We start from the raw sequence: 26,145 nt of genomic DNA, 5'->3' as shown, positions 1-26,145 counted from the left end.
TGTCAGAAAGTTTGGTTGGAATCTCGTTTCTTGAATCCACTGGTTTGGGTCCTAGCCTCCGGAGAAGGAGAAAAGGAACTTGCTCCATCCCCCATGTTATAGCCCTTTAGATATTTTTTTTAGGATTTTGACATTTTCAAAACTGCCTAGGATAGGAGCCTAGTGAAGGCCAGTGTTTGCACAAATGTGTTTTAATCATTGCAATAGGTATATACAGCATTCTTAGCATTAATCCAACCCTAAATTTGTTATTCAGATCAGATCAGCCCAAGTGCCTTTCAGTTTGTAGTGTGCTACCCTCATCCCCGGGTAGATACCTGTCTTCTCAGCCTTTCATAAAGTGTCGTGGATATGAATGGCATCAAATAACTAAGTAGTAAGTTACACAGCAAAGCAATGGCCAAAACCAACCAATGGTCTGTAATGTGACCTCCTACTGATTTACTCCATTCCATAGCACTGTTGCATTAATTGGTGACATTGCCATTAGAATTTCCGTATGACAATGAGAAAAAGGTGCTTTAGAGGTCTCTGTCTTCTTGCAGAATCTATGGACTCAGCTACATTAATCAAATTACAACATTATAAATGTGATATAATACTGTAACACCAGATGGCGCTCTTGTGAGCTTTACAATGGTTTTTAATGCAGCGTTTTCAGAGCATTTTTATTAGCTGTGTAGATCTAGCCTAGGTATCTTTGAAGACTGTGCAGAGGTTCTTCCAGGACTTTTTTTCCAGCCGAAACTCGTCGGAACTCAGTTCCTACACCTCTCAGGTGGCTGCCATTGCCATTATAAGAAAACAGGGTGGAGTTCATGGTGAGTTCTGGCACCTCTTTTTCTAGAAAAATAGTACAGGATTCATTCCATTACAACTGGAGCTGGATCCTATTAAGATATCATCCAGCTTGTCATCTTGTGGGACACATTCACTTTATGGACTTGTAAATAGTCAATTGTAAAGCAATCCCCCCCCCCCCCCGTACTGAGTTACTGGACCATTTCAATACAGAATAAGGAACACACTCATTTGTCAGTCAATACAGTTTATTGAAGTGAAACAAAGAAGTTCATAGTATACGTAACTAAACCACCCTTTTAGTCTGACATGGGCATCTTGTGAAGGCACATGGGGAATCTTCTGTGGAATTAGAATGGCAAAAGAAGACCTGAAGAATGCCTGTCTGAAATGCAGTTTTAAAGGTAGAAATTGGGAAGGTTGTGTACCACAGAAAGAAAGGATGGAAGAAATTGAACAATTGCTTGGTAGATGCTATGAAAACCAGTTTCAGAAAAGAAAAGGAAGTTCACATCTGGCTCTCTATTCTCCTCACACGCTGCAGATTTACAATGCCATGAAATATAGATAAGGGAAGAGAGTTATACTCTCTTGTTGATGGCCGTTGCTTCTCAATAGGGAAGACAGGCCTCTTTTGGAAAAAATCGATGTGGGCTTCTTAACCTTCACTTCAGGCTTTGTTGTGCTGTGTGTCACGCTTCCAGAAATGATACCACCTTTAGTTTAGGGACAAATCTCTCCCTGCACAAACAGGAATAATCTTTAGAGGATTGCTTGGGAGGGTAGATACTAAGCACAGATCTATGATCCTCATCCATTTTTCAGATTATTAAAATTATTCAAGGGCCTGATACATGGAGCTTGTAAACCTATTCCACTTCAAAACATTTATACACCAAATCTGTCACTTTTATTGGTAAACATTAAGAGATAAAGGCATTGACGAATAGCAGTTTGGAAAAGAAACCAAAATGTAGTAGTAAAATCCCTACCCTTGTTCTGAATTGCTGGAAGTTTGCTAAACTGTTTCTAAAACTTAGGCAGTGCCTAAATTAAAGTTTAGTACACTCATATTTTGACATGAAATATAACAGACAACATTTCCCAGGACAGATGATTCAGGTTCTTTTTATCTATATTATCTATTCTTTTTATTTATCTATCTATCTTAAAAATTAAGTTATGTACTGATTTTCATTTGTACGTTGATACATCTCAAAGCAGTTCACAATATATATGAAACCATCAAAATCAATAAATAACAACAGCTAAAATATGCAGACAGTAATATCATTTCAGCAGCTACAGCAGCCAGAACAAAAAGCAGGCACACACCTCAGTATCAGCTGTCAGGAATGAGCCAGCTCCCAGTGAAGGCTTGCAGCCAATGGAAGAAAGCAGCCAGGAACAGAGAAAGTTAACTTTCATGCAGGGTGAACAGCAGCTAGTGCCAACTCCCCTGCCCCTTGGAATGCCGGGTGATAAGGAAATGGCTGAGAGTGGGCTGGAACCCAGCCAAAGCTCTCGGGAAGTTCAAACAGGTGAGAACAGAGATGGAAGTAGTTTGTCAGAAAGGGAGGAGGGGGGAGCTGATCCAATCCCTCCTCAGAGTCGGCTAAGGGGAGGGCTGTTAGACCAGAAACAAAGCAATAGACATAAGACGCGAAAGTTGTCCATCTTCTGTAGAAACCGGAAGCGATCTTTAGAAGGGTCATCTTGATTGATGATGTCTGAGGCTGTGTTAGAGCCCTCTGGAGCTATCTGTTTGTTTTGACAATAAATCATCCTTTTTAATTAACTACGCTTACTATGTTATCAAGCTGGGAACCTGGAACCCTGACATCAACACTCATGAAACATGATGGCAAAGAAAAAGGGGCAGGATTCAGCTAGTGAGTCCCATCAGTGGAAGCCCATGCAAGGGGATCCATTTGTGTAATGGGACTTCCCTCCACCCACCCTCCCAAATTGGCTGGGGAGGATCAAGAGACTCTCCAGATCCACACACAGTGGCAGGAGAGTGCAAATTGTTTTATCTGGCTAGTTGAAATGCTTGTCGTGATGAAACGACTGACATGGTGTGACACTGAATTCCTCTCAAGGTCTTTAACAGTCTTTAAAAACAAACTGCTGCTTGCCTGATCTCTATAGGAAGCTCAGTCCACAAAAAAGCTGGGATATCAATGTACAGTATATCCAGAAAATATAATCACACTCTCAGTTAAGTAGCTGGTGTTTTTCTGCTGCAGGAGTGGTTGACCTGTGGCCTTCCAGATGTGGGGCTACAATTCCCATAATCCCTGGCCACTGGCCATGCTGGCTGGGGCTGATGGAATTTGGGAGTCCAAGAAAATCTAGTGATTCACAGTTTATCCTTTTCTATTGCAGTTAAGCCTACAGACTTAGGCCCTTTCTCAAATGTATGGCTTCTGAAGGAGCCTGGCCAGCAGGGACATGGACCAGTGGGTGTGCTGCTGTCTCCCATTATGTATTCAGTGCACCTGTGAGATGGGTGTGTATGTACAGCTCTGTAGTCTTTCTTGACTGCTTTTTACCTTACAGCCGACTGAGTCCAGCTTTGATTCTCTGAACCTTGGAAACTTGCTGCACCTTCAGGCAAATAGGGGTATGGGCTATAATGGGTTGACCTGGTTTGTGAGTAGTCCTCTACTGATGGTACCTTCTTATAGAGGGCTCATAGCTTCTTGGAATGCAATGGCAAAGAATATATAAAAAAACCAACACCCCACAGTATCCCTGCTGTGAGATTCTTTATGAACTACCCAAGAAAATCTTAACTGCTTTGCAAATTCAGTAAAAATCTATAAAGTTTTAAGAAGTAGATGTTAGATTATGTGATGTGACATATTTTGATTGAGTAGTTCTTCCAAATGTCTCTTGCTCATGCAAGATATATGAGACTGCAAACAGGAGGAGGAGGAAGAAGTTCAAAAATTAAGGAACATAGAAAAGGTCACCATAGTAAAGTTTACTACATCTTTCACAAAATAAATGAGATACTAAAATTCTGACACCTTAAATTTGAGGCCAAAGATTGAAATAGAAGCTAGAAGGGAGCTGCCACTATGTAATAGCAATGAAAATTGGAAATTTGCTCAATGTACTTTAACAGCTTCACTCTAATTTGGGTTTTCATCGTAGTCAATGTCCATGGCCCCTAGTTGTGAGTACCAATGTACTGCATAAATGCTGTATCATGTTAAGGGTGCTCACAAGACCCCCAGCATGCATAGGTGTGTGCGCATTGTTGCAGGCAAGGCCAAGAGGCATGGTCCTGCTGTCCTCTCCAAACATTGGATGCTTATGTGGAGGGGGTACAAGTGAAGAGACCCATCACATGTATGTGATGGCAGTATGTGTGTCAAGTTGTGTCGGCGTGCATGTGTGGGCCAGGACCAGTGGTGTTGTGAAGCACCACCATTGTGGCTAATACTCTGCCACTTTTTCTTTGAAAGATTCCAACAAAAATGTCACATAGTAGTAAAAACTCTTTATCAGGCTGGGTATTAAGTGAAAAGGGGAGGGGAGAGGGAAACTAGCTTGGTATCGAATCCAACAATGTCTGCATTGGTCAAAAATGCATCTGGAGGTCTTCAGTTCCTTGAGATATAGGGACCCTAGTAATCTATTTCAGTAGCTGGCCTAGACCAATGGTAGTCTAGAATAGGAAGAGTAGATGGGAAACCTAAATGAAATAATTATGTTCATTAAATATTTGTCACAAAACCTCCGCGCAGCCCTCCCATGGCTTGTAGAGAGTTACGCTAATCCCGAAGCCTGGGGGGGGGGGCGCTGAGCTCAGCACGCCCCCAGGCTTCGGGTGCAGGCACCTCTCCCCAAGCCGTGGGAGAGCTGTGCGAAGTCGTGCTGCTCTCCCACAGCTTGCGCACCGACCCCTCTCGCTCTCCAGGCTTCAGCAAAAGCCTGCATTCACCCCATAGGACGCACACACATTTCCCCTTCATTTTTGGAGGGGAAAAAGTGTGTCCTATAGGGCGAAAAATACGGTAAATTCTAGAATGACAGTTTCTCTTCTAAAACAGAAACAAAAAATTCTAGATACTTGAATATTGTGGCCCCCTCCCAACTGGTGTTTTATTGTGGTTGCATTCTGTCACAAGTTCTTGACACAGTAATAGTGCATTAGTGGTGAATTTAGTCTGCTTTAGATTGCTCCCCATGTCTACCATGTAATTGCTCTACAGAGGAGCTATAGTGCAACTTGGGCTGCATTCACATGACAGTTTATTCTGTTTTCATGACTTTCTGCTCAATGTTAAGTCCTGCATTATATTTGAACTTTCACATGACAAAATAGCCTCCTCTGAACTATTGTGAAATGTAGCACAAGTTTAGTGCTCATTTCTGTATTATTTGCTTCCAGAAAAACCCAGTTTGTTAATTAATATGGTAGAAACGAATGCTAAAGCTGTGCTTAAATATATTATAATGTGAAAATTAACAGTGAGGGATACATCATGAAAATAGAATAAATTATCATATGAATACAGCCAACAACAATAACCACCCAGAACATTTGTGGTATTTCAGCAGGAAGTTATGAGATATGCATTGATGGGAAATGAAGCAGCGTGACTACCACAAAACTTTTGCAGGGACGAAAGCAGGATTGTGTATGAACACTCCAGCAGTATCATGAGCCCAAATAATCATGAATGCATGATTATGCATGTCTGGAGGGGCCCTTTATGACCCTGAATAAGTTTGTCTTTAGCACAGCACTTGGTTTTACCTTCTAACTCGAGTGCAAATTTCATGGAGTTAGACTCTGGTCTTGTTTAAGGTGATGCCTAATATTATTGTTTCACTGATAACCTAGTAATTATTTTGCAAGGCCATCAGAACTCCTGTTTCAACACTGGAAATCAATGCTGTTTGAAAGCAGAGTTTGAACTGCCATGAGCAATTTCCCCAATTTTAAAGCTTTGCTCTTTTTGATTTTTAGTAACCCTCCCCACCCCATGTTATATTCTTGTGAGTTTAGTATTTCTAATGATGGTGTCACCTCCACCATCCTCATCGTAGAAGGAGATGTAAGAAAAGCATTGGATTCGGTGAGATCTTGTTGTCCCTCTAAACCGAACCTCTGAGATCCATGCATCACAATTTTCATTTACAAATTCAATATTCACAATTCAGGCAGCCTGATTCAGAGTTTTGACTCAGTCCCCATTAAGATTAATCAGCCTCTATTCCCAAGCTTCCCTTGAAAGATCCAGGGTGTTACATAATCACCTGGAAACTCATTGCCTGCCATTATGTTACGCTAGTGTTATGAGACTAGGATGCTGAAAGGGAAAGGAGTAAAAGAGTAATCATCTTTGCAACACTGAAACAACTCATTAAGATCATGGGGGGAAAGAAAGCAAAAGAACCAAAGGCATTAAAGCTAATAGCAAAATCCAGGTTGTCAAATGAAGTGTGTTTTTCATTTTAAAACCGTTAACGGGATTTCTGAAACTAGAAATGGCAGAGCGAAGTTGAATTCAGATAAAGTATCACATTTCCGTTTCTTGTAGTTTTTATTTCATGCCCCTTTTGCCTTTCTAATTGACACCTGGGCCCTGACAAATTGGGGCTGCTTCAGCTGAAAGCAATTTGCTTTTTAACCCTACCTAGCTATTGCAAACGGATTGGCTTTTGTGCGTATTACTCATGCATTAACAACCCACTGAAAGATGAACCTGTTAACCCTGAACAGAAACTTTTATACATAACTTGGCTGAGCATTCTGTCATGTGCCTCGCTGAAAGCAATAATACTGAATCATTTGTATCCACTCACATAAAAAGGGCAGGGAGTCTAGCAAATGGATGCTCTTGCAAGCTCTAGCTGTAATCTTATAATGGAATATATACTACAGAAAGAACCACAACAGGAGGAAGTGTACTATGGCTGCTAAATTTTTCAAACTGATCTTTGCAAGAAACCTTCCTATACCATTCTCTAAACATCGTTACAAATGCCAACAGAAATGAGTAGCTCACAGTAGAAAAATGAAAGGCAATGGATGCCCTCCTTTTTACAGAAAAAAACAGTGCTTTCAAGATGTTTTCTTATTACAATGCAGGAAGAAAACCAGTTGCTGTCAAACCAAGTTGCAACGTGAAACAGAGCGCTCAGGGTCTTGCACTTTAAACATGACACATACCCAATTCATCTGCATTTTTAACTAATATGATAAGTGATTGTGTGCATCCTCCCCAGTTTTGCATAGGAGTCCGGTTGCAGCCAGGGTGAGAATTGTTACATAAAGGTTTGCCTCAGAACAATTAAAGCAACAGGTGCGTCATCCAAAGATGGAGCCAGACACCACACATGCCTTATTTTCAAGGTACAGCTAGACACACATTGTTCAGTGTATAAAAATACTGTTGTGAGTTGTCCAAAACTGAGTAATTGGTTTGGGAAATGCGAAAGGCTGGAAGAGGTCTGCAGGCCAAAATTGATTACTGGGCCTCATTACAATTTGATTTTAATCTTACTCAATCTTGACCTTAATCTTCTTGTCAAGGAAATCTATTGACCAGACCATCTTTCTAGTGATAAATAGAGGCATTTTAATGGTTTTATTGTATTCTCTTAGTTTCTTCTTGTAAGCTGTTGTGATGTGGCTTACGTAATGAGTGCCTGATCACTTTTTTTCCTGCTTGTTAATTCATTTTCATTTGCTTCATTAGACTTTTTAAGTAGTGTTATTTGCCTTAGTGTGTGCCTGAGATAAATATTTTGTTCGATTCTGGTATGTTTCGTCAGTTAAACACTAGCTTTTATTCAATGATAATCCTATTAAAGCAATAGGATTGGTAACAAGTAATGTGGCATGAAAAAGGAGTTGTAGTATAAAAATAATAAGTTAAACAGTTCTGGTATTTCTGTAGAAATCCAGTTATCTACAATAGTTGAAAAACGATATCATCCATGCCATCCAGACTTATTTTGAAAGTCCTAGGAGAAAAGCTCCATTTGTGTATTGAGAAAAGAGTTAGGAGAAGTTCTTCAGAGGTTCTGGGTCTGCATAGGTGCAGCATAACAGCTAAATGGGGCCTAACTGAGTTAAACTTTTGGGTCAGATGCTCAAAAGTTAAAACACTGACTCAGAAGTCCTTGGGAAGCTGTCATCTTATATCCTTATTTTAGCTTTTTGGAGATAAGGCCATATGAGGTGGTAGTAAACTTTGTGTATGTGTGGTTTCTTCCCCATCAAGAGTAAGACTAAGGTAAGACTATTGCTGAACAAACCTTGTTTAGATTCCCTGGACTGAGGCAATTACCAAACAGTCTCAAATGTAGCATTCTTGGGAAAGGTGGCAGCTTCAGTAATTCCTGAATGAAATGGAGTAAATTGAAATTCAGTTATCTTCTGCTATATTTACTTGGAAATGTGGTGGCTGCTATGAATGTTTATTATGTCAATTTAGACTGGTGCATCAGTGCTGCTTATTACTAGAGATGTAAGATCTGACCATAGTGACCTTTTGCTTTATTTATACCCAGATTGGAGTATTGCAATGTGCTCTGTATAGGGCTGTTGCCTCAAAAACTGTCAGTTATTCAGAATGTGGCAGTCAGACTGTCAGCTGGAGCTGTTTTTTGGAATTGTGTTTCCCCTTTGTTAAAAGAGCTATGCCACTTTCTGGTTCATATTTGGACACAAGTTAAAGTGCTAGTTACAACCTGCTCTTCTGGAGAGCATAGCCTTCAACTGTCCAGATAAAAACATGACATCCTGTTTTGGGGGCTGTGCTCTCAAGAGCATGGTGCCCAGAAATGTGTGTTTTGGGGGTGCTGCGGCCCTGCCACACAAGATGGTGATGCCCCAAACCACATATTCTTTGCGCTGTGCTCTTTTGTGAGAGCACGGAGCCTCAAAAAGCATTTTTGGGCTCTATACTCTCACACAGGTCATGTGACTCGCTAGGATGTGCAGCCCTGAATACATGCATCTCGGTTTGGGGCCTGGAGATGTTGGAGGGTATTAGAGAAGCAGTCCTGTATGATTGTTTAATTTCTAGTTAACATGAGGGGTGGTGGTGGTTCTCTTTCATAGTTGCCCTCAGACTGTGACATTTATTCCCCTAGAGAGGCTTATCTCAAGCTCTGCTGATGTCTTTGCACCACTGTGTGAAAACCTTCTTACAGACAAGTCTTTGGCCTGTAAGATTTTTCTTTTTTTATGTTCTCACTCATGCTTTTGCTAAAATGATGTCAATATGTTATTTTATTTGCTCTTTTGTCATGTTTCAACATAAAAATGAGAAACGGTTTTCAGTCCAAGGGCTAAATTCCCTTGAACGGAACCTTCCAGGGTCACCTTCCCTTGTAGGAGGAGTCAGAGGCAAAAGTAGGCCGAGCAAATGAACACATCTCTTAACTTTATACATCAAGCTGCATTCCAGCTACACAAATGCTTTTGTTTAAGTGATGTTTTCCTTTCTTTTCCTTTTTGTTATTAAAAAAACCTGCAGCTGGAAAAATATTCTCTTACTTTCCCTGCCAAAATTTCCTGTCAGAGGCACTAGTAGCAGGAATTTGATTTGCCCAGAAGCTTTTGGAAAGAGGAGTTCTCATTTTCCCCAACAACGTTGTTGAGAAATAGAAATATCTTTTCTAAAACAGTCCTGCATACCAGGCACAAAATATCACAAATGAGTCATAAACCTAGTATATGTTTCTTTCGCTAAAAAGAATTCAAAACGTGCTATCTGTATACTTTTGTAGCTTCAAAAACAAACTGAGTTCTGGATGAGCTATGTCAGAAGCAAGAGTTATTACTTCACATTTCAACTGGTGATTGTGACAACCACCATTTTGTAGAATTGTAGCAAGTAGGAGGCGGACCAAAATCCATTCATGTCAAGAGGAGGACTCCTATACAGTTAATTTTGGAGTAGGGTCAAAATGTTTTTAGAGCTGCAGATCAAGTAGAACAGGAAAGATGACAAAGCCCATGCAATTTCTGCTGTTCTACAGGATTTGAATGGTTTTATTTTGAGAATCTTTTGTAAGCTACTTTCGTGAGTCTTTTGGGACTAAAAAGCAGGCTATTAATCTTCTAAGTGATAAATAAAATCAAGCCAGATAAAACTAGTTCTAATTGGAAATGAGCACAGTGGAAACTTTAGCCACTACCTAGAAAAAACAGTAAATATTTTTGCAGTCCTGAAATTGAAAATCCCTGCCTGTAGCTTTCATTATTATGCTTTATACAAGTACAACACTCTGACAACAGCTTTTGAGTATTATGGGTTGTTTGCAGCTGCATTTGATCCTTCCCAGGCTTAGTTTTTCCTCAGCTTTTTCCCCTTCAAAGGAAAAGAGAGATCTGATGGCTTTTTAGCCTGGGAAAGTACTACAAAGAGAAATGATTCCATTTCAGTCTGCTGATTGTAGGAAGAAAAGCACTTTAGGAAATGTTTATAGCCAACCAAGGAAATCTTAAACCCAGTGAAGCAGGAGCCTGTGAACTCATCAAGGAGCTAACTTTCATAACGTTGATACTTCAACAAAATAGGTCAATCTTAAATTAACGGAAGAATATCTGTCAAGGACACAAGTCAAGGTCAGTTTGTCTTATTTAGAAAGCAAAGGGTCTGCCCTCAAGACTACATGGATTCATTACTCTTTCACACCTATTCTGTCATACTCTCAATCATGGTGAGCAGAGAGTAAATGTGCACTTTGATGCCTGGATTTTAATCCGTTCATGGGTTTCAGAGTATGCAACTAGGGTGTTGCCAATTAAGGCTGGAATCTTTAGGACTGCAGAGACCAAGATTCGAGCTACCACCTAGCCATGAATATAACTGGGTGCCCTTTGGATCACAATATTATTATGAGGAAAACATATTCTATTTTTTGTCATATTTTCATCCCACTCTTTCTCTGTTGAAATAGTTCAGGGTGTTTTATATAGTCCCTCCCATTGTATCTTCCCAACGATCCAGTGAGGTAGATTAGGTTGAGATGGTAACTTGCACAAGGTCACACATTGTGGTATATAGCAGTGCTTCTCAAGCTATCTGATGTGGCGGACCAGCAGTTCTCACCCCACCAAAATGTCAGTACCTGAAGTGCCCCATCCAACCTAGGCTGTGATGGAGTTGCTACCAAGTTGTTGGTAGGCTAAATGTTCAGTTAGTCAGTCAAGAACAAAAAGAGTGTCCTGCTGGATCAGTCCAAAGGCAGATCTAGTCCATCATCTTGTTCTTCCAGTGGCTGGCCAGTTGCCTGGGGAAAACTTGAAAGCAGAGTGCAACAATACTCTCCCTACCTGTGCACCTCAGTTATTACTATTCAGCATTAGGCATTGCTTTCCATTATTTTAGGTAGGCATAGGATCAGACTACCTATAAGACAAAGTTATAGGCTATCAACTCTAAGTAGTATAAGTGGTGATTCCAGAAGAAAAAGAAGAATCTTACAGTACATGTTTGCTTGGAAGCTGTTACTTCCAAATTGTTGATAAGACCAGGCATTCTAACATTCAAGTTTTCTTTTATCTCTGAAAGAAGTGCTCTATTTAGTTTTCAGATCATCTTTGACTCCTGGTTATAAACATATTCATCTCTCCCGCGTCACACTTTCCTGACCTTGGTCTTTTGATTGCATTTCCTTATCTGGATTACTTTGAATTCTTGATTTCATTAGCAGATCATCTGAACATGTCAGAATGTGTAAAATGAAAGCAGACTCTTTTCAAAATTCAGATATAGTGATTATGGTTTGGTATTTTCCAGTACAGAGCTTTCTCCAAATACAAAGAGAGTGGGTGAAGGGGAACGACTTGCAAAATGTACCATTATAATCATTTTTACAGATGAAAAAAGCAAAAAGATATTACAGGACTTTTCAAGGGTAAAATAAAAAGCAAAGCCAGGGGTCCTTGTTCTGAGACACAAAGCAGCTATTAAATAACAATTATGTTTTGAGCCTTACTAGTCCTTGAAAAGTTATGGCTCTCAAAGCTAGACTATGAGTTTTATTCAGTTATGGTTCAAGAAATATTATCTTCAAATAACTTAGGGTAAGGCAGGAAAGAAAAACTGATATTCAGTCATATTCTGTTAAAGCTAGTATTATTCTATCCCAGTATCCTAAAACTAGTATTGTTTTATCAGTGGTTCACAATCATCACAATGACTTTGGACTATCCTATTTTCTTCAGGGTCCCTTTAAGATGGATAATCTGAATTTTTAATTTTACTTTAAGGAATGTATTTATTTTTTTTACTGAGCAGTGGCAGGTTTTTCAGGCTGCCTCCAGACCCTCAGTATTTTGTGGGAGAGTTTCAAGTGCCTACTGGAACTGTAGGATTTCACATTTAAAGTGGATTAAAGTGCTCTGTTTGTCTAGTGGACCAAAGCTACTTTTTTATATAATAAAAACCCCAAACACACTGACATTTGGGGCTTTGGAAAATGATGGGGAAATGCATTGAAAATGATGGATTAATGACTAATGTAAGCACCCCACAAGTTAAATCAGGTTGAATGTAGGATGAATGCTGATTGACTGTCTTATAAACAAATCAGAAATAATGCTTAGTAAAGACCTGATACAGTCTAACTGCCACATCAGCTTCGTGCAAGAAAACTGGGATGAATGGTGAATAAATACTGTAGGTTGTCTGGAGGAGTGCCTAGTCCTGTTGACTATTTTGCGACAGTGCTAACATATGTTCTGAGCTATGAAAGATATGCTCAATGGGGGAAAAAACTCGGCTTCAGCATAGAGAGTTGGCTTAGGGCAGAGATAGGTAACCTTTTGCTCCCCCCCCCACACCTGATATTGTCAGACTCCAATTCAGGGATGATGTTAGTCATCATTCACCAACATCTGGAAGGCCACAGATTTCCCAACACCTTAGCGGTAGGAAAATGAGTAGGATATTTCTCCTTGTGCCTTTTGACATTTCTATCCCTTATGGATCCTACTTTGCAGCCTCCTTGAGAGTTTCTGCTTTTTGTGCATCCTTGAACTTGGATCATACTTTTTGCTTGCCTGGATGGAACACAGAGAGGGATGTTTGAGTGTGCATAGAAATAAGCCTACTGTAAGAAAGGTAAAATGAACATGCATTGCTCCACCTACTTTTGATTCTTGGCCTGCCCACTGTGGGCATGTGACCCTGGAAAGTTGCCTAGTGGTGTTTGAGCTGAAGAAGGTTCTTCACTCCATGCTATGACTATGCATTTCTTTTAACAGATAGGACAATCAATATGTAGCTGTCAGGGAAGGCAGGGCTTGAATGTGTGACAGGGCTGGGAGGACCAGAGGCTGACCTAGGAGAGGGGGCCAGCAATTTATGGGGTTTGGTGCCACCCATGAGGCAGGAGGAAGGAAGGGCGGAAGGAAGGAAGGGTGGAAGGAAGGAAGGAAGGAAAGAAGGAAGGGGAAGGGGAAGGGTCCAAGTAGTCAGAAACAGAGGAAGGGCCACAGAAAATGTTGGAAGAGGCTGCTCAGGCAAGGAGCGGGCCAGTCAAATCCCCACTTTCCCCTGCCCTGCTGTCTCCTAGAACCAGGAGGGGCTTGAAGAAGGAAATGCAGTGATTACTTCCATACAGCAGAAGTCTCAGGTCGTGTACACACTTCACCAGATGAGGGTACATTAGCCTGGTGGGTGGGGGGACATAGCCCCACTGTTGCTTCAACTGTTTCACCAGACATGAACCTGGGAAAGTCAAGGCCAACTACATAGACACCAGAGGGGTGTGTGTGTGTGTGTGTGTGTGTATCCAGTGTACCTTAGTCGCTGCTGTGTGTGCGCTTTTGTCAACAAAAAATGAATTAATAGCAGTTTGTCTTCTTTGAGTGTGCACAGGACAGTAGCCCTTTGGGCTTTGACAGTCAGTCTTCTTTGGAGTGGCGTACATCCGGAGGCATGGCTGGCACGCGTCCCAGGGGGCAGGGCATGCAGCAGGGGGTGCGCGGCAAGTGGCGCATGTCCTGGGGCATGCGCGGCGAGAGCCGAGTGTCCCAGGGGGTGGGGACGGCCGCAATGTCACCCCCTGGGATGGCACCCAGGCCGGACCGCCCCCCCAGCCCCCCTTCGTCTGCCAGTGCTTGTCACGACCTGTCTGCCTGTTTGCCTTAACTAGAAAACTAAGAATTATTTTTTAATTTTACTCCCTTTCCTATATGATCCCCATTTGAGGAGATATTTCTTCAGGTGCAATATGAAAAGATTTCCAACCCAGCTCCAAGAGTTACTACCACAGAAGCAGAGTCTCTCTGTTGAAATTAATGGTGGAAATAGATATGGCTGATCATTCAACTTCTTTGATAAAACGAGATTAATATACACCGTGAACATAAACTTGCACAGTGAATGTTTGATTATCTATCAATGAATAAATGAATCTAAATTGCTGTGTTTGTTCTTCATATCATGATTGAGGTTTCTGTCTCTCATAGCTGGTATAGCTGCATTTAATACAGGTGCAGACCTTAAGAACAACAGGAAATGAAAGCTTAATGTTTATTTTCCGGAGGTTGTTGCAGTTTTGAAAAGGACAGCAAGAAATTCTCGGAACAACTCTGTCCTGACCTTGCAGAGGTGGTTTTATTTATTTATTTTTGTATTCTCCACCCACACCCTGTCTTCCTTTGATCTATACAGAAAGCTGGGACTGAAGCCTTTTCAGGTATATTTTAATTATTGCCGTTTTTCAAATATTCCTGGTTTCAGGCTGAAGATTTTCTAGTGACTCCAACAAGAGGATTAGGCTAAATGCTCTATTTTTGTTAATGCTAGGTAAGGCGATAAGGCGGCACAGCAATAAAATGAGATGGATTCACCACCCAACTAGGTTTTTGCATAGCTTTAGCTTCTACGTACAGTGATTTTTTTTTTAATTCAGTAAGCAAATAGTGAAAATAGCAGAATCCATGCTTAAGCCAGAAAAAGTGCACTCAGCTGTTCTGAAAGCAAGCTTCGAGCTTATCTGTAAGCATTTGATAATGATGCTAAGGCTTTTCCTATGGAAATAGCAACTTAAAGAGGAAAAATAGAGCCAAACCAGGGGAGATGGGATAGTAGCCATATTTTATGCACCTCTCCCTCTTCCAAAATACAGCAGGAGTGGGTGGAAAACTCCTTATTTTTATATGAAAAAAGGATGCCATAGAGGGGAAGGAAATCTACCTTCCTCCCTGTGTTTCTATACTGTGTTCTGCTTCATTAACCAATTTTCTTCCCACCCAATTCACTGCCAGTACTGGATTCAGGCCAAGGGAGAATCTGCTTAAAACTGCAGAGCAAACCTGAGTTGGCAAGGCTCATTTGAAACAAGAAGAAGAAACCGAGCCTTTAGTGTCATCAGCCCAGACACTCTGCCAATAGAGATTCAGCAGGCGCCTTCCATCCCAACCTTTAAACGCCTGCTGAAACCTTTTTCTATTCCATCAGGCTTATGCAAGCAGTTAAGAACACAACTTTCCATAATAGCTAGCTGATTTCTGCTTTTAACATTTTAATATGGTTTTGTGTATGATTGTTGTAAACCACACTGATATTTTTTTTTAATGAATAGCAGTATCTAAACATTTTCATAAATAAAAATGGTAGATTAGTAAGGGGGTGGTATACTTCTCTCCTCCTATTTTTCCTTTATGTGTAAAGAATAGACATCCCTACCTATATTTTAGATGCTAATAGGGAAGACATGTGGCTTGGGGAGGGGCTGTGTCAGGCTTCAGGGAATCAGCTCCCCCCCCCCGCAGTAGATAAGCAGAACAAAGAGAAAGCAGTCGCTTACCAGTTAGAAACTTTAATGATCACAGCGAGAGAACAAAGAATTCATTCCCAGGGATGAAGGTGCTCCCAATTAAGGGTCCCACCCACTTTCTCCCTAGTCACCCATGTCACTTCCGCGTCTTGTAACCACTGTGCTTTCTGTTCTGCCACCTTATCAGCTCTTCTTATTCTTGGGCTGGGCGGAGGAATGTTTCCCAGAGACAGTGAATCTGTTAATTCTCTCTCTCCCAGTTCTTCTCCTAGCTGTTCCCCATCCACTATTTCCCAGCTTCTGCCTTCTGAACTATGTCCCTCTGCAAACCACTGTTCCAAATCTATACTGTCCTTCTGCTCCTGGGAAGATTCAGGATCCTGAGCAGGAGCAGGGGGAGGGGGAGGCTCCCACCATTCCTCCTCAGTGCAGCCCTCCTCAAACAGTCACTGACAGGCTGTTCCTCAGGGGTAGAGTACAAGCTTTGCCAGAGAAGGTCCCAGGTTCAATCCCTGGCACCTCCATGTTGGACTGGAAAAGGCCCATGTCTGGAACCCTGGAAACGTGCTGCCAGTCACTGTAGACAATACTGAGCTAGACGGACCAAGGGTCTCAGTTGGGATAATGCATCAACACTTTAAGAACATTAAAAACAACAATATTTTGGACAGCGATGTTTATTTGCTTGTTTATTTTAATTTATTCATTGCTTTTATAGAAGAAAAGAATCTCAACATGATAACCAGCAGCTTGCATTTTCTGTGGTGAGAAAAGCCTTCAGTTTAATTTGACTACTTTCACAGAATCAGTCTAAATTATCTATTTCCTTAGCTTAACATGCAGTCACACAAAGTTATTTTATGCTACCAAAATACCCCCACTTCCTTGCTCATGCAAAATAATACCTTCTTAGTCACACACCGCAAATATCAAACTGCAGTTATTCACATGTTGGACTCTGTTGGATTATTATATTTATACCATGCTTTTCAGCTACGATAGAGTCCCAAAGGTGTGATTGGGTCACAAAAAGGTGTAGTTTACTAGAATGTGATGGTGTTTTGGCCCTTGGCAGTTGATGTCATAGTCTAGATTCTAGAAGAATGGTCAGTTTCATTTGTCAACATCTGCTGTTAAGTTATGATTTATTTATTTTTTGCAGTCATAATCTGAATAAATTCCAAGCAGGTTCATTTATTTATTTTACAATATTTGCATACTGCATGATTGTAATAAAACCTCAATGTGGTTTATGCACAGTAAGCCCCCAACTTATATCTTCCAGGGTCTGCTATCCAGTTCATTAATGTTATGAAAATGCACCTAGTTTCCCTCTGGGCTCATAGGCTTCTCCTCCAGTGTGGCTTCAAAAAAGAGTTTGGAAACATTCACTTCTGTTTCAGATTAAACACAGCTTGCCATGTCAACTTAACCTGCACAAACTGTGGTTAATCTTAGCTATGGTTATAGGAAACAAGCTGACTTCAAAGTTATGAAGCTGGTTGGCTTCCACCCAACTTAGTTAGAAATAACTGCACTTGTGCAAACTCCACTAGTAAACATATTGTTGTTGTTTAGTCGTTTAGTCGTGTCCGACTCTTCGTGACCCCATGGACCAGAGCACGCCTGTCTTCCACTGCCTCCCGCAGTTTGGTCAGACTCATGTTTGTGGCTTCGAGAACACTGTCTAACCACCTCGCCCTCTGTCGTCCCCTTCTCCTTGTGCCCTCCATCTTTCCCAACATCAGGGTCTTTTCCAGGGAGTCTTCTCTTCTCATGAGGTGGCCAAAGTATTGGAGCCTCAGCTTCACGATCTGTCCTTCCAGTGAGCACTCAGGGCTAATTTCCTTAAGAATGGATGCGTTTGATCTTCTTGCAGTCCATGGGACTCTCAAGAGTCTCCTCCAGCACCATAATTCAAAAGCATCCATTCTTCGGCGATCAGCCTTCTTTAAACATATAGCAAAATACAATGTGAAGGCATTCCAGGGTCGATCTGGCTTTTTGCTTGAATTGCCATATACCTCTCATCCTCTGCATGCATATATTCTCCATAACCACTCCTGTTCTCCTCAACTGCTATTAGATAGTTCTATTGAAAGAGCTGGTGATTCAGCTTGAATATGTTAAGCCACTGAGTCAGAGCTAAAATGTGCTGTAGTGTGTCTTGACAGATTAACTCAGTGTTGCTCCAAACTGCCAGTGTTTTCATGACATCTACTACTTTGCGGGGGTGGGGGCACCCATTCTGTAGGCCCTGTAGCAAATATCCTTTATTTGAACTCCCAGTTGTTGCTTGTGGTGCTAACACATGTGCATCACACTTAAGATCAGACACTGGGAGTAACTGATTCGCTCATTAATAATAATTTACATAATTGCCTGACAGTGAACATCCTTTGAAAGTTCTCTTTAATTGATTCTTCAGGAGTCTCACTCCCCATTCTCTCCCCCCCCCAGCAACACTTTTCAACATGGTTGCTTTGTTTTCATTAAGTTTGTAATATTTTCATATGTTTAGCGTTTTGATTGGGAAGACGGAAAGGGAAATGATCTTGAGAGGAGATGTAAAAAACTGCCTTTAGGCTGCTTCACATGTGACAACATTTGCAGGTACGCTGTGTATATTATCCACAGTGTATCCAATTATATGGGAAAGACAAACACCTTCCTATTTTGAAATTATATACCACAGTCCTTTAGGCATGGGCACTGATATTTTAAAATAAATTCTTGTCCCTCACAACGTCTTCATGATCATCATTAATTACCCCACACTGTAAAGAAACTTTCCCAGGGTGGTTTTACAGTAACAACAGTAATAAAATCTAAAACAGCAGCTGGCAGAGCCACATAAAAATCAATTACAGGACATCAAAATAACGGGAGGAACTTTGTTTGTAAACTGCTTTGAGGTCTGTTTGCTCCCCACCCTGCCCCAGCCAAGCGGTGTATAAATTTTGTGAAATAAATAAATAAATACTCAATTAAGTCATACTCAGATTATACCCCCTGAAATCAATGGATTTCCATTAATTTTAATGAGTCTACTCTGAGTATTGCATTGAATATTACCCTATATCCAATCTGGGGGCTTCTATTGTAGAAATAAACAATTCTAGTGAAAGGCAGATTTCTGGCTAAAACTTCCCACTTATATTTACAGCCTCTTAGTGACTTGTACTTTAAAGATGCTGAAGTACTTTATCTTCCTTTAAGAGTACTCGTTCCAAAGTGGTTAAAAACCAGAAATAACCACCAATTACCCATTCATTAAATCATGTTTACCACCTTTTCCTAAGGTAATTACACAATTACAACATGGTCGTTTATGGCCTGTAAACACAGAGTCTGTGTTTATAGCCTTCCCTATAAAAGCTGGTAGAAATGTCAGAGGTTAATTGTCACCATGGCATGATGTTTACAATGGGATTCATTTTGGCCTGGAAGAAACGATGGCGATACAGTCATGCAGATTTTGCTCTTGCCAGTTTATTTCCTCAGCCTCTGATCATTAATTTCAAACTTATATCATTCGATGTGATTTTCTTGAACAGAGTACTTTTTGAGTTTTAAGTTTTCTCATTTGCTCTTGTGGGTCAATCTGCTTTAAAATGATCCTCCCCCAAAGTATGGCTCATTAATTGATTGCTTTAAAAAGACATTAGTAGAAGTGGAGAGAACAGGAAAAAATAACAGGGTGGTTTAGCGGAGGCGGTAAGAGAATAAAAACACCCCTTAGGTGGCAGTAGTGAGGCTCAAAGTAGGAGAGGCTGGCTTAGCTGGTTTGCCTGCCTCTCCTCCCTCTCACAGTAAGGCCCACAGCCCATGCTGTTACAGTGGTGCCTCGCAAGATGAAAAGAATCCGTTCTGTGATTCTCTTCGTCTAGCGGTTTTTTCATCTTGCGAAGCAAGCTCATTGACGGATTAGCGGATTAGCGCTATTAGCGGCTTTTAGCGGCTTATCGGCTTATCGGATCAGCTGATAAGCGGCTTAGCGGCTTAGAAAAAGGGGGGGAGGGAAAACCCCCGCAGAAACTCGCAAGACATTTTCGTCTTGCGAAGTAAGCCCATGGGAGATTCGTTTTGCGAAGCACCTCCAGAACGGAAAACTCTTTTGTCTAGCGAGTTTTCCGTCTTGCGAGGCATTCGTCTTGCGGGGCACCACTGTATATGTAATAGTAAAAAGCAAGATATCAAGAAAACCAACAATAATCTAAAAAAAAAAAGGATGAACATAGAACAACTTAAACATGGGGGAAAGTTCACTGAAATAAAGCCTATCTCTCTTTGCATTTTCAAAATGGGTCCCCCCCCGAGGTTTGCCGTTGCCGTGGCTATTACTTGTGACAGACCAGTTCTGTTCTGTCTATCAAGGGAAAGTACATCACAGGAGAGGAAAAGCACTGACAGCTCTGTGTTTTGTTGTATTTATTTTGCACGGTGCGCTGTAGTTCTTTATTGTCATCTTAGATGAGGCAGATCAGATAGAGAATGGCAAGGTGCATATTAATCATAGCTTGCCGTCTGAAAAGTGAACTAAGCCACCCTGTAGTCTCGGATGCATGTCTGTCACATGCCAAGATGATTTAGCCCTTTTCCACGTGCTTATGAAACTGAACATATTTTTCTAGAGTCCTTTTAACCTTAATACGCTTAGCACAATCCATCATAGCAGAACTCAGGGGCCTTCACTTTATTTGTTAGAATCCCAAAACGTCAACAGTATTTCTTCAGTCAAAGGAGACAATAATGAAAATGCACTGGCCCCAGTATGGAGACCTATGTGAACCGATGCGTACATTCACCTGGGCTTCCGTGCTCTTGATAGGCCAATCTCGTTGCCCCTGCCTCACTGGAATGGAAACCACATGCTGTTGTTGTAGCTTTAAATGCAGTGCTTTTTTTCCTGGGGGGTATGCAGGGGTACGCATACCCCTAAACATTTTGTGAATCTAAGTTTGGCCTCATTAAGGGGCAGCATTTCAATATGAGTAGGAAAATGAGAGTACCCCTAAACATCTAAACATTTTTTTAAAAGAAAAAAAACTGTTTAAATGTATAAGGGAGAAGGGCTGTGCTGCATTGGCTTTGTATACAGAAGGTTCCAGGTTCAATTCCTCGCTTATCCAGGTGTGTGTGTGTGTGTGTGTGTGAAATGCTGCTATCTGAAGCCCTAGAGAACCTCTGCTAAAAACGTGTCAACAGTGCTGGGCTAGATGGATCAACAGTCTGACTCAGTGGAAGACAACTTCCTATGATCTTTATCCCTTTTACCCTGTTGCTGTGTGGAAGTACAAACTGCTTTCCTTTAAAGCATGCCAGGAAAATTATAATTCTGCATTGCACTGAGCTGAAATGAGAGATTCCTGTTTGCAAAGTGGTTCACCTGCTCTAACGCGCTCCTTCCCTCCAGTTTAGGTCATCTACGTGGGACCAGTTGAAAATAGACAATGTTCAACTCCACTGAAGTGGGTGCAGAGTGCAGTCCCTCCACCTCACTCTTTACAATCGCTTTGCCCAGAGAGAGGGATGAGACCCTGACTTCTCAGTAAACATTTCCTCCCTGAGGTGAGTGCTGCCCCTTTGCAAGGAAAAAAAAATGTCCCCACCCCCAAATGTTACCTTTTTGCTGTGAAAAACAAATCCTGAGAAATTTAATTTGGTATTTCACACAGTTCTAAATTGCCCTTATTTACAGCTTCTAAGCAGCAACTGAAAGAGTAACCTCTTAGAGCCTCCATTTATGCTTGTATTCATGTGTTGCACAGTTCTCATGGGATTATACCACTGTAGAACACACTGATCCATTTGCTTCTCTAAATGCAGCCTCATAGCAAAACTTTGCCCCCCTGAAAAGTGTACGGAACACACTTACGTCCTATTAGATATTACAGCAATGTTCTTAGTTTGTTCCCTCAGCTATATCTTGTGCCTGTTCCTAGAAGGGTATTACTGATTCCTAAGGGTTTTGTTTCAGTATAAATACATTATTGCTAGTAAGGCCATTTTTAGCCAGACTTGCAGAATAACTTCTAGCTGACAGTGTCTTTGCGCGCAAAGGTGCTCACTACAATCCATTTTGGGTGAATTTTGTCCTTGCACATGGGGATGAATGTATTAGGTTGCCCTGTCTCAGCTAAATTTGTCTGTAAAGTGATTTCTGAGCAGTGTTTTCCTCTTCTCTGTAAGTGTATTCATCTGCTAAAGGTCACTGCTCTAGGTCTCCATGAAGTTAAATGAAACTAAAAAGCTTCTCTCCCAGCAATTGTATAGTTGTTTTATGAACTTATTAATTGGGATGATCTTCCCCATGCTTAACATAATAGATTAACCCAAGAATTCTGAATTACTGATGAAACAGCACTTCAGACAGAAATCCATGTTAAGCACAATCTCCAAATCTGAGAGCGACAAAACATCTATATTTTTTTCTAATGGGTTTGACAGTTTGGAATATAATAACCAAACCAAATGTGGCACAATGTGTTTTTTGTCTTTGATGGTTTCATGTTGGAAAAATTAGTGCATCAGTTTAGGGACAGGCAAATCTGGCAATTTTGGTTTCTTACTTTCTCATTTTACCAATCTTAAGTTCCATTCTCCACATGATTTGATGGATATAACACTATGCCAGGGATCAAGGTTTGTTTTCTCCATGTGCTAGGGGGGAGGAGCGAAACAGCCCATATCAGTGCATTTGCAGTAACTCATAAACCATGGTTACTGGACAATTGACAGTTGCAAGAAATTCCAGGGTACCCATGAGATTGCATCTTGGACTGTTGCTGTACCAGTTGCTTACTTTTTGGTAGACTGCTTTTTTGTGTCTTAACCATAGCATTTGCTATTTCATAGCAAAAACGGCCATTTATTTAGAAGAATGTGCTCCATAACCCTCTGTGAATAAGCTTCTCTGTTTATCACATCATTAGGTCAACTTTGTGCAAATGATTTAAGGTGTCAGTAATGTGTTTTGGCAAGACAGCTGCGTGTCACTGTAAATTGTATTCTTTAGCCACATGAACCAAGAGCAAGGAATATTGCTTTGCAGTATTTAAACCTGCAAAATATTGGTACTTTGGAAACGAGTATGCTCATAAACCTGTTTATAAAGCTATATTTCACATTGGAGAAAATCTGCAAGATCAGTTTAAGGACTACTATAAATGGACCCTGCTTTGGGCACTGACAATTTCATATAAACCGGGTGCTTTTTTTCTGGGGGGATGCAGGGGTACGCATACCCCTAAACATTTTGTGAATCTAAGTTTGGCCTCATTGACGGGCAGTATTTCAATATGAGTAGGAAAATGAGAGTACCCCTAAACATTTTTTTAAAGAAAAAAAGCACTGTATGAGCCTATAGCCACTTAAGTATTTATCCATTAATGAGGAAATTCCAATCAATTGGGTGGAAACATATTTCCCTGCCTTTTTGAAACCATCAGGAATAAGTATGCAGTCTTTGACATGAAGCAAAAAGCAATTGTTAAAGTGTCTCAAGGGATCAAATAGAAATGTGTGGCAAATTGGTTTGTACTTCTCCATTCACCACCTCACCATCACGGCTTTGATAGAGCAGTCCTCAATTAATTGGTCTAATCCCTTTTAAATAAGTATGAAACCATATGGATATGCCCTACTTGTGAACACTCTGAAATTATATCTACATATAATAAAAAAATAAAAATAAAATCAAAGACCACTAACTAATCATTAGGGAGGGGATGTTCTTATTTATTTATATGAAATGTATTTGAGCTAGTTGCAAACTACTTCATAGTGTCTGAACCTTTTTCAACAAACCTGGATGACTTTAACAGAAGATTAGACAAATTCATGAAGGATATGGCTCTCAGTGGCTCCTAGCCATGTTCTGCCTCCATCCTCAGAGGCATAGCTGTCAACTTTCAGATTTGAAAATAAGGGATCAGCAGCCTCACCTGTCCTGGAGACAGTCTATGGGATATCTAACAATCTGGGATAGCAGCGGGAAGCAGCGGGAAATGGGGCTGGAATAAGGGAATTTCCCGCAAAAAAGGGATGGTTGACAGCTATGCTCAGAGGCAGTATGCCTCTGTATGAGAGATAGCCAAATATGTCAATTAAGATTTCTCTCAGTTTCTCATTTTACTAATCTTAAATTTAGTTTTCCACAATTCCATATCAGTTTGCTATTAAAAAAATAAATCCTAATGAAAATGTATTAGAATTTTAGTGTTCCTAATAAACACATTTTTGCAAAACAATTTCCCCTAATACAATACATTTTGAATGTTATTTTCACTAAATGCATGCTTTGCCCCAGTATATGCATTTTTGTATAGATTACTTGGATGGAGAACTGCAGTGCAAAATTCAGAAATGCATGAGCTTTTAAGGATGGCATTTTTTTTTAGTTCACATATTGTTTCAGAAAGTGTTAATTAGGCAAGTTTGCATATCCATATCATCTATCTGTCTGTCTGTCTATCTAATCAAATTACTCCCTCACCCCTACTCTTTATACCAGTTTCTGGAATCACAGGTGGGGTTAGCAGTGTTGCGCTTTGGTTCTGCTTGTGGGCTCCTCACTGGCACGTGCTTGGCCACTGTGAGAACAGGATGCTGGGTTAGATGGGCCTTTGGTCTCATCCAGCAGGGCTCTTCTTATGTTCCTACCAAACAATTGGTTCAAAATTAGTTTGTCAATTAGAACTGAACCATAAAGTTGAAAAAAAGTTGGTGTTTTTTAAATCTGCACCAGAGCTGAACACAGTTTTGTAATGGTTCTGTTATCAGCTGCATATTTTCAGGATATTTCTCCAAGAGCAAACTGAAAAAGGAATGTGAAAACATGCCAATCAAGCAAATGGCAGGAGGTAGAAATGTGTTGCATGTAACTCAGCTGAGCAGTATCCTCATTACATAATCAAAGTTTCATATAAGCTTTGAGAACTTTTCCCATTCTTCATGTTTCCCACAAAGGTATGTAAAAAAAAATGGCAAGCTTTTCATGAGCAACAAGCAGCCGTCCTTTCAACTGCTTATCCCTGCAAGGACCATGATTTTTTAAATTAAAAAAATCATACAAATGTAAAGGATAATTACAATGCCTGCTAAACAAAAACATTCAGATGGGTATTTTAAGCCAGACTATTTATTGTTGAACAACAAACAAACACGGTAATCAGTCTTTAATGAAACAGAACACAAAGAGATTTTGATTTAGTGTTGTTTATGCAAAATGAAAGGAACATAAACCACTCCATAATGTGGAAAAGAATTATAGTGTAATTGAATAAGAGCTGGCTAGATCCGGAAAGTGTCTATGAAAATAAATTAGAAAGCTGCAGAAGCTGCTGAAAGGACAGAATGCTGCTAGGGTATAGCTTGGTAAAATAAGACATGCAACCTGTGTGCATTTGGCTCTAGTAACTGGGGGAGGCCAGGATCTCTGATGGAGGACAACAAAAGGAGCACAGCAGGAACAGGCCACACAGTTGTGTGAGAAGGTAAAGGTGTGATTGTGAAAGAGAAGAGGTTTTAGCAGGAGAGACTGGATTTAAGTAGATTTACCTGAAAAGTCACAAAGAACAGGAGTGCAAAAACAAAATGCATTGTGTGTGGTTGCCCTCTTGTTCTATAAGTTCAGATAACAGGTGGAGAGGAACCAGGGCCCTACCCCCATGAACATCTCCACCAGGTCTCATGACCTCCACCCATTCAGTAGCAGTTCTGAATGGGAGCGCTGCATTAATCAAATATTTATCCAGTGTAGGGTCCCCCTTACAGTCAGAATCCACAATTGAACATGGCTCCTGATTGTATGGAGGAGCCTGCACACACAGGGGGCTTCCAAGTGTGTGTGTGAGGGGGGTTGTATGCAGTGAAGTCGTTCCATTAACATGTGAAACCTGCATCCAAGGTCACTTTGCTACTCCAGTTTATGGGCCTATGCTTTCCACATCTCCACCAATCTCAGAAACAGCCGTATCTTTAGAGTCAAGTCGATATACTGTATCTTTGGTCTTCTCCAGAGTGAAAACTGCTGCTGGTTGGTGGTGCAATCTTCTTCTTTTCATCCCAGGAGAATGTACAGGACATATTTCACACACCCCTGCCAATGTCTCCACTCTATGGACACAAGTGTCGCACCATGCCACTTTGCTTCCATCACAAGTACACAAGCAGCGTGTTTTCACCCCTGGTCAACCTGCCCCTTTCCCTGCCATTTAATGAAGAACCTGCTCCTCAGGCATAAACTGGTGGCTTCTCAAACTCCTTGAAAATTTAGCAGGATGAAATGGTTCAGGTGAGGGAGTGGGATGCAGTCAGTGCATGGCAGCTGTAGCCAACATGGTGACCTCCATGCTGGTTGTGGCTGATGGGTGTCACAGTCCACAAAGGTCTGGAGGGCACCATGTTGCCTAACCCATATGAATATCTACCTCCAGCTGTAAGGCGCAGGTCCATTAGCATTTGGCACAATGAAAATGCACAAAGCATAGATTTCACTCTATCCCTTCAGGATATGACTCCACTTGTCCTTTTCTGAGCACCAACGCCACACTATACCGGTCGGTCAGA

General features: G+C 40.9%; 1 long non-coding RNA gene across 4 annotated transcripts in view; it reads left to right on the top strand.

Annotated features, from left to right (window-relative positions):
- The window catches only part of LOC310695154, a 143,774-nt gene that overhangs the window by 106,138 nt on the left and 11,491 nt on the right, over positions 1 to 26,145 (top strand). For 3 of the 4 annotated variants that reach the window (XR_014519954.1, XR_014519955.1, XR_014519956.1), the window contains 2 exons: positions 20,990 to 21,144; positions 24,991 to 25,070. This is a non-coding gene — a long non-coding RNA (uncharacterized lncRNA). The remainder of the gene's footprint in view (positions 1 to 20,989; positions 21,145 to 24,990; positions 25,071 to 26,145) is intronic. The other variant, XR_014519953.1, reaches the window with a different exon arrangement.

This window comes from Podarcis liolepis, assembly GCF_965112155.1.
Source record: "Podarcis liolepis genome assembly, chromosome: 1".
NCBI lineage: Eukaryota > Metazoa > Chordata > Lepidosauria > Squamata > Lacertidae > Podarcis > Podarcis liolepis.
The sequence above is the reverse complement of the archived record's forward strand: the minus strand, read 5'-3'. Positions and strand labels throughout refer to the sequence as shown.